Source organism: Babylonia areolata, chromosome 26, assembly GCF_041734735.1.
Source record: "Babylonia areolata isolate BAREFJ2019XMU chromosome 26, ASM4173473v1, whole genome shotgun sequence".
In the NCBI taxonomy this organism is placed as follows: domain Eukaryota; kingdom Metazoa; phylum Mollusca; class Gastropoda; order Neogastropoda; family Buccinidae; genus Babylonia; species Babylonia areolata.
In genome coordinates, this window is record NC_134901.1 from 17,268,802 (window position 1) to 17,276,301 (window position 7,500).

The window sequence follows — 7,500 nt, forward strand, 5'->3', positions numbered from 1 at the left end:
TGTGTGTGTGTGTGTGTGTGTGTGTGTGTGTGTGTGTGTGTGTGTGTGTGTGTGTGTGTGTGTGTGTGTGTGTGTGTGCTTGCTTGCTTCATTTTAGTATGTTGACTTGTACATCGTGTCCTCTCATTGCTTCTTTACGATTTGGTTGGAACGCCTTTGATAAAGAAAGAAAGAAAGAAGAAGAAGAAGAAGAAGAAGAAGAAGAAGAAGAAGAAGAAGAAGAAGAAGGAGAAGGAGAAGAAGAAGACAAGAAAGAAAGAAAGAAAGAAGACATAAAAGGCCGCAATAACAGTACTCTCTCTCTCTCTCTCTCTCTCTCTCTCTCTCTGCTTACCTGTATGCCTGTCTTTCAGATGTCATATGGAAAATACGTTTTAAAGCTGTTGAGACAAACAAGTAAAAAAAAAAAAAAAAATCTTGCAAGACAATCATAGTCAGTGAAAGCATAAATTCTCCAACGCAAAAATTTAGTTTCCCAAAATGTTGGGGAGAAAAACCCATCCCCCCCCCAACACACACACACACACACACACACACACACACACACACACACACACACAAACACACACCGCCCCGCCCCTCACACCCATCATTTTTTTTTTCTTGGTTCTCTCTGTTTCTGTCTCCGTCTCTCTCTTTCTCTCGGGTCTATCTCTGCTGAACGTCAAGGTAAAAAAATAAAAGAAAGAAAGAAAGAAAAGAAAAGGAAAGAAGTTGTGTTCAAACCATTCAATGATGACTCTGGCATGCCGCGTCACGCATACATTTCTTGCACTGCTTTTATACTATTGTGGAAAGATCCTTTGGGGAAAAGGGGCTGCTGGTTTGAGCTCTCTCTCTGTTACTCGCTTCCGTTCCGTACAGATGTGAGCGATGTTGTGTTTCTCAGTTTGACGCTGTGTTATACTCGTACATTATACATGTATTAAGTATAACTACATTTATATGCGTACATGTTTGTGTGTCTCTTAGAACAACGGCAGATGTGTAAGTCGGCCAAAGTGCTAATATCTTCACCGTTGGAAAATAAAGATTCATTCATTCATTCATTCATTCATTCATTCATTCATTCATTCATTCATTCTCTCTCTCTCTCTCTCTCTCTCTCTCTCTCTCTCTCTCTGTGTGTGTGTGTGTGTGTGTGTGTGTGTGTGTGTGTGTGTGTGTGTGTGTGTGTGTGTGTGTGTGTGTGTGTGTGTGTGCCCCTCTATCTATCTCTTGCAAAACTGAGCTTTCCCTTTGCTTGTCAAGATCTTGTGAGAAGAGGAAAAGAAAACCAGCAGTTTATACTACGTTTGCTGAATAAGTTTGAAAACAGCTCAGCATGATTACATTATTATTAAAATTAAAATAAAACTGAAATAAAAACAGAGCAGTGCGTCGCATGTGGAATACCTTTTACAAACACGTCGATATGTTTCTTACGGTACTTTTCACGATGCATGCCAAATTAAGATGAACAACCCCCCTCAACCGCCTCACAGGACTTTCTTGGGAGTTGCTAAAAACTTCGCAAGGAATATTGTTCCACTGGACTCAATAGTACAATAGAAAACACACATCAAAGTCCTCTTTACAGTACTGCACACTGGACGATTCAAATCAGTTTCAGTATACATTTTTCGCACCGATAATAATGTTAGGCAATTTCAGAAACGCCAAGAGTGGAAATGCCATCAGACATTACAATTTGTTCAATTTCTGGAGAGAGAGAGAGAGAGAGAGAGAGAGAGAGAGAGACAGACAGACAGACAGACAGACAGACAGACAGACAGACAGAGACAGAGAGACAGAGAGAGACATAGAGAGACGGAGACAGAGAGACAGAGAGAGACACAGAGAGAGAGAGTATGTTCATCATCGCCGTTTTTTTTGTTGTATTTATCTGAAGACTTTTGCACGGGACTACACGAGCAGTGAAAGTAATTTATGCGTCACATAACCTGACAACCAGGATCGTTAGATGTTGAGAGAATGAGAGGGGGATGGAGAGGGAGGCCAACTTACAACCAAAACCAAGGTTCATGTTAAAAAAACAAAAAAAAAACAACCAACAAACAAACACAGGCATGCACGTGGCAAACAGTTTTAACGATGTTGAGAGAGAATATTGGAGAGAGACACAGATAGACAGACCGACATACATACAGAGAAAGAAGGGGAAGAGAGACTGACAGAGAGGAAGACAGTGAATACACAGACGGAAAGACGCCGCATACATGCAAACAAACAATAATGTTAATAAACAAACCTTTACAGAGCGCCTGATAATTATGGCCTTCATTGTTAGAACGGGGAATAAGCTACGTGCATCTAACCTATATCACCCTCAGTTTGTGAGAATACCCTAACATTCGGAACACCCATGAGAATCTCGACATCACCATCACCATTAACAGCATCATGACAATCACCATCATCGACATCGCCGTCATCGTCATCCACGGCAGCAGCTGATAGTAATAAGTCATGAGAGATAACAATCTCCGGTGAGTGGTAGATCGCTTCCTTGGGGGGTGGGGGTAGGGGGGTGGGGGTTGTAAACATAGTTTTGACATTGCAGGAAGCCAGGATGCTCTCCAAACGTACACTTCCGCCCCAAGCATTGAGAGAACTCGGTACTTTTGTCCCATTTCCTCTCCCACGTTTCCGTTTCCCCGTTTCTGTCCGTGACGTCACTGCCGACACTGACAGTGCTGTGCTCTTCTCCGGGTTTGTGATGATGACGATTATAATAATGATGATGATGATGATGACGATGATACGGATACCTTTATAGTGCGTATTCTCGATCGGAGACCAAGCTCTAAGAGCTTTACAACACGGGGTCATTTGCACAACATGCTGCCTACCAGAGCCGACTGACAGCTGCCACTGGGCGCTCATCATTCGTTTACTGTGTCATTCCCTCAGGTTTCAGTCACGTACACATACATACTAGTACAGACATGTCATATCTAACGTGTATGACCGTTTTGCATATTTATCCCGCCATGTAGGCAGCCATACTCCGTTTTCGGGGGTGTGCATGCTGGGTGTGCTCTTGTTTCCATTACCCACCGAACGCCGACATGGATTACAGGATCTTCAACGTGCATATTTGATTTTCTGCGTGCGTTTTTATACGAAGGGTGTTGAGACACAAGCAGGTCTGCAAATATGTTGACCTAGGAGATCGGAAAATTTCCAACCCTTTGCCCACCAGGCGCCGTTACCGAGATTCGAACCCGGGACCCTGAGATTGAAAGTCCAACGCTTTTACCACTCGGCTATTGCGCCCGTCATGCTGACCTTGCCAAGCACGTTCACCATTCCCTGCCTGCCGCTCTTCCTTCCCTACTGAGAGAGAGGGGGGATGGAGGGGGAGGTGGAGAAGGAGGAGGCGGAGGAGGAAGAGAAGAAGGAGGAGGAGGGGGAGGAGGAGAAGAAGAAGAAGAAGAAGAAGAAGAGGTAGAGATAGCGAAGAGAAGAGAGACACGGCGACACACACAGGACAAAGACCTCGAAATAACAGCACTGACAACAACCAAAAAAAAAAAAAAAAAAAAAAAAAAAGCTGTAAACTCCCAAGCTCCCCACTACCCCCACCCCCAACTCCACACCCACCAAAAACCTCCAAATTTCTACCTGTGAACATTCTGTTTCCCATGAGGAAAACAGCCAAATCGTTTCTACACCCCTTGCCAAAAAAAAAAAAAAAAAAAAAGTTTCGCACCTCCATAAAACCCACTGCAGTCACCTCAAAGACCCATGAACTCTAATGGGCCGTGGTACACACGCCAGTTCCGCAAACAGCACGAGGGCCGATCAGTGGTATGCAGCGAGCTAGCTAGCTGACAGAACGAGCCCTGTCTGATGAGAGAGAACACAGTCTGTCCAGCCTCATCAATACTTGCCATGAGGTCCCTGGCTTGGCAAATAGAGTCCACCGCTAATTATCTCGGACGCCTCTTATCAAAGGTCTCGTCCGGTCACACGGGATCTGCGAGGTCGAGGAAGACGGTGTGGAGGAGGGTAGTAGAGGGTAGGGAGAAGGGGTGGGGTGGGGGGGGAGCGATGGGAACTTAACCACCACCGCCACCACTACCATCACCACCACTACCACTGTCCTCCTTTGATGTTGACACTGTGGGTACACTGACCGACGCTTTGCGCTTCCACACAAATTGGGGGAAATGCGGAAGGAACAGGGGGGTTGGCATGGAGAGAGAGAGAGAAGGTTGAAGAGAAGAGAGAAGAGTAAAGAGGAAGACAGAGAGAGAGAGAGAGGGGGGGGGGGGGAAGGGGAGAGAGAGACAAGACAAGAAAAGAGAGTGTTCTATTTGTTAGGCCTCCGGCCCATAACGAAGGAGTGGGCCACTAACAAAAGAATTACATAATGAATCAAAAAGTGTGAAGAGAGAATGACAGAGACAGAGACAGTCAGACAGACAGACAGACAAATAGACAAACAGACAGGAGGGAGTCTAACAAGAAGATAACCACAGGGCTTTGCCGTTGTAGCTGCTGCTGCTGATGATAAAAGCAGCAACAAGACGATGATGATCATGACGCTGGTTGCGGTTGTGATGATGGTGGTAATAATGATAATGACAATGAAAAATAGGGACGGAAGATACCACCTCAAAAATAAGGAAAAGAAGAAAGAAAAAAAAACACAAAATGAAGGAATGCTCCACGCTGCTTTTCTGTTGCACAATCACCCGCGGAAGCCACACACAGAGACGCTGAAGCCACAATAATGGCAACATAACCTTTAAAGAACAGAAAACTGAAGGAAAAGGAAATGGAATAACAATGTGCATAATCAACACGTGAAAACTAAAAAGACTAATTCATGATCAAGATTACCTCAATCAATGTGAGGAGGAGGAGGAGAACAGGAGGATGCGGAGTAGAAAGCCGAAAAACGAGAAGAAGAAGAAGAAGAAGAAGAAGAAGAAGAAGAAGGAGGAGGAGGAGGAGGAGGAGGAGGAGAAACAGTGTTCATAACCAGCATGTGAGAGCTAAAAACAGCTGATTCCGAATCACGATTACCCCAATCAGCCGGAGAAGAACAGGGCGAGTGAACAAGATGACGAAAAGGAAAACGAAGAAGAAGACATAAGGCTGGGAGAAAGAGGGAGGAAAGAATAAGAGCAAACACTGACAAGAAGAAGAAGAAGATGATGAAGAAGATGAAGAAGACTGATTAATTGAATTTTTAATGGGTAAAAACTTAGGCACAGTAAAGGCCTTTTTACAATTCTACCCATTTTAACGACACAAAACATAAAACTAAAGAACAACAGAAAACATAAAGATGAAGAAATAAAATGAAATAAAATAAAATAATAGGAACGACGAATGAGAATAGTAACTGGAATAGTCTATTAAAAGTAACAAAGCAATGAAAAGAACAATTGGTACATTATTGAAGAAGAAGAAGCAGAAGAAGAAGAAGAAGAAGAAGAAAATAAGAGCTGGGAATCTAGAAGAGGGTGAGGAAGCAGTGACAGGCCAAATAAATGTGTTATCGGATATGTCAACGATTTCATTTGCGTCAAATTTTGAAGAAGAAGAAAAAGAAAAACCAGAGACCTTTCAAGAAGTGTGGGAGGGAGTGGGGGCGGGGTGGTGGTGGTGGAGGTGTGGGGTCGAGGGGAAGGAAAGGATGGTGAGACTGACAAAAAACAACAACACAAAACAAACAAAGAAAAAAAAACCCACACAAACAAAAAAACACAAAACAAAAAACAAAATAAAACAAACACACACACACACACACAAACAACACGTCAACCATTCATGCATCTTATTCCGGAAATACAACAATCTTTTTCTTTTTATAACAGCCACCCCCCTCACCCTCCCGGACCCCCCAACCCCATACCCCTCCCACCCCTTACCCCCCAAAAAGCACTTCGTCTGCAGATGAGAGCTGAGGAATGCTTTTTTTTTGGGGGGGGGGGGGAGGAGGGGGGAGGGGGAGGGCATGGGAGGGGGGGGGGGCGGAGGAAGAAGAGATGGGTGGCGACTAGAGTGCTTTCAAATCCTAACACACGCTCTCTATTCACCCGTTCTTTTTTTCCGCTTCCCCATTCCATTGAGAGATAATCTTCTCTTCTGCGTGCATGCATGTTGCAAGAACAACACTACAACGGCACTACAGTGATTTGTTTCAAAGAGCTCGGTTGTTGTTGTTTTGTTGTTTTTGTTGTTGTTGTAGTTGTTGTTGTTTTTCTTTTCCACGATTCATTCATTCTTATGTCCACTTTTAAATATACAAAATCGTAGATCCTTGAATAAAAAAAACAAAACGTTTTGAGTTCTATGGCTGCCTTACATGGCAGGATAATAACGGTCATACACGTAAAAGCCCACTCGCGTACATGAAAACGAGTGAACGTGGAAGTTGCAGCCCATGAACGAAGAAGAAGAAGAGAAGAAGAAGAGGAAGAATTGAGTTCTGAGTTCTGAGTTCCATCCCACGCACCATGTTCAGATCCGTGGATCCGTCCGTCCGTCCACCCAGTGAAGAGGGCTAGCCAAAATGTGGAGCGAGGTAGGGGGTGTGGGGGTGGGGGTGGGGGGTGTTGATGGGGTCCGTGTATTGGTGTTTGTCCTGCTAATGGGCAAGGCTATCAGGGCAAACACACCCATCCCCCCCCCCCCCCCCAACCAACCCCCGGCTGGACCCTGACATCCCTATAGCTTTGGCTGAACGCCGCCGGAGGTCTGCACCATTGCTTCCCCCGTTGTCCGCCTGTCACTGTGTTTGGTTGTTGGAACAGATGACCCTTGTTGGTGGTGGTGGTGTTGGCAGTGGTGGTGGTGGTGTTCGTGTGTGTGTGTGTGTGTGTGTGTGTGTGTGTGTGTGTGTGTGTGTGTGTGTGTATGTCTGTGTGACCGACTATGTGACTATGTCTCTGTCAGTGCATCTGTGTATGTGTGGTGGTCTCTGTCTCTCTCTCTCTGTCTCTCTCTCATTGCGTTTATGAAAATCTCTCTCTCTCTCTCTCTCTCTCTCTCTCTCTCTCTCTCTCTCCCTCCCTCCCTCTCTCTCCAACGCATTTGTTAGTGTTGCTTTTCATTTAATCATCGTGTAGCAGAAGCGATCACATCACCACACCCGTTGACACAGAGAGATTACAAGACATTCAATCGCTGTCGACAACAACCTAAAAAAAAGGGGGTAATTCTAATGCATTTGTCGATGTCTTCCATTATCTGCGACAATTTTCTTTTTTTTTGTAACCAATCAGGGAGAATCTGTTGCCATCACGCTTTTGAAAACACAGCAACTGTCTTGCATTTCGAGATTTGCTCTCAGAGAAAATTTTAAAATAAATGACAATCCCGAGTATTCCACTTCCTCTCTGTCTGTCTGTGTGTCTGTCTGTCTGTCTCTCTCTCGTACACACACACACACACACACACACACACACACACACACGCACACACACGCACGCACACACACACGCACGCACGCACACACACACACACACACACGCAGGCACA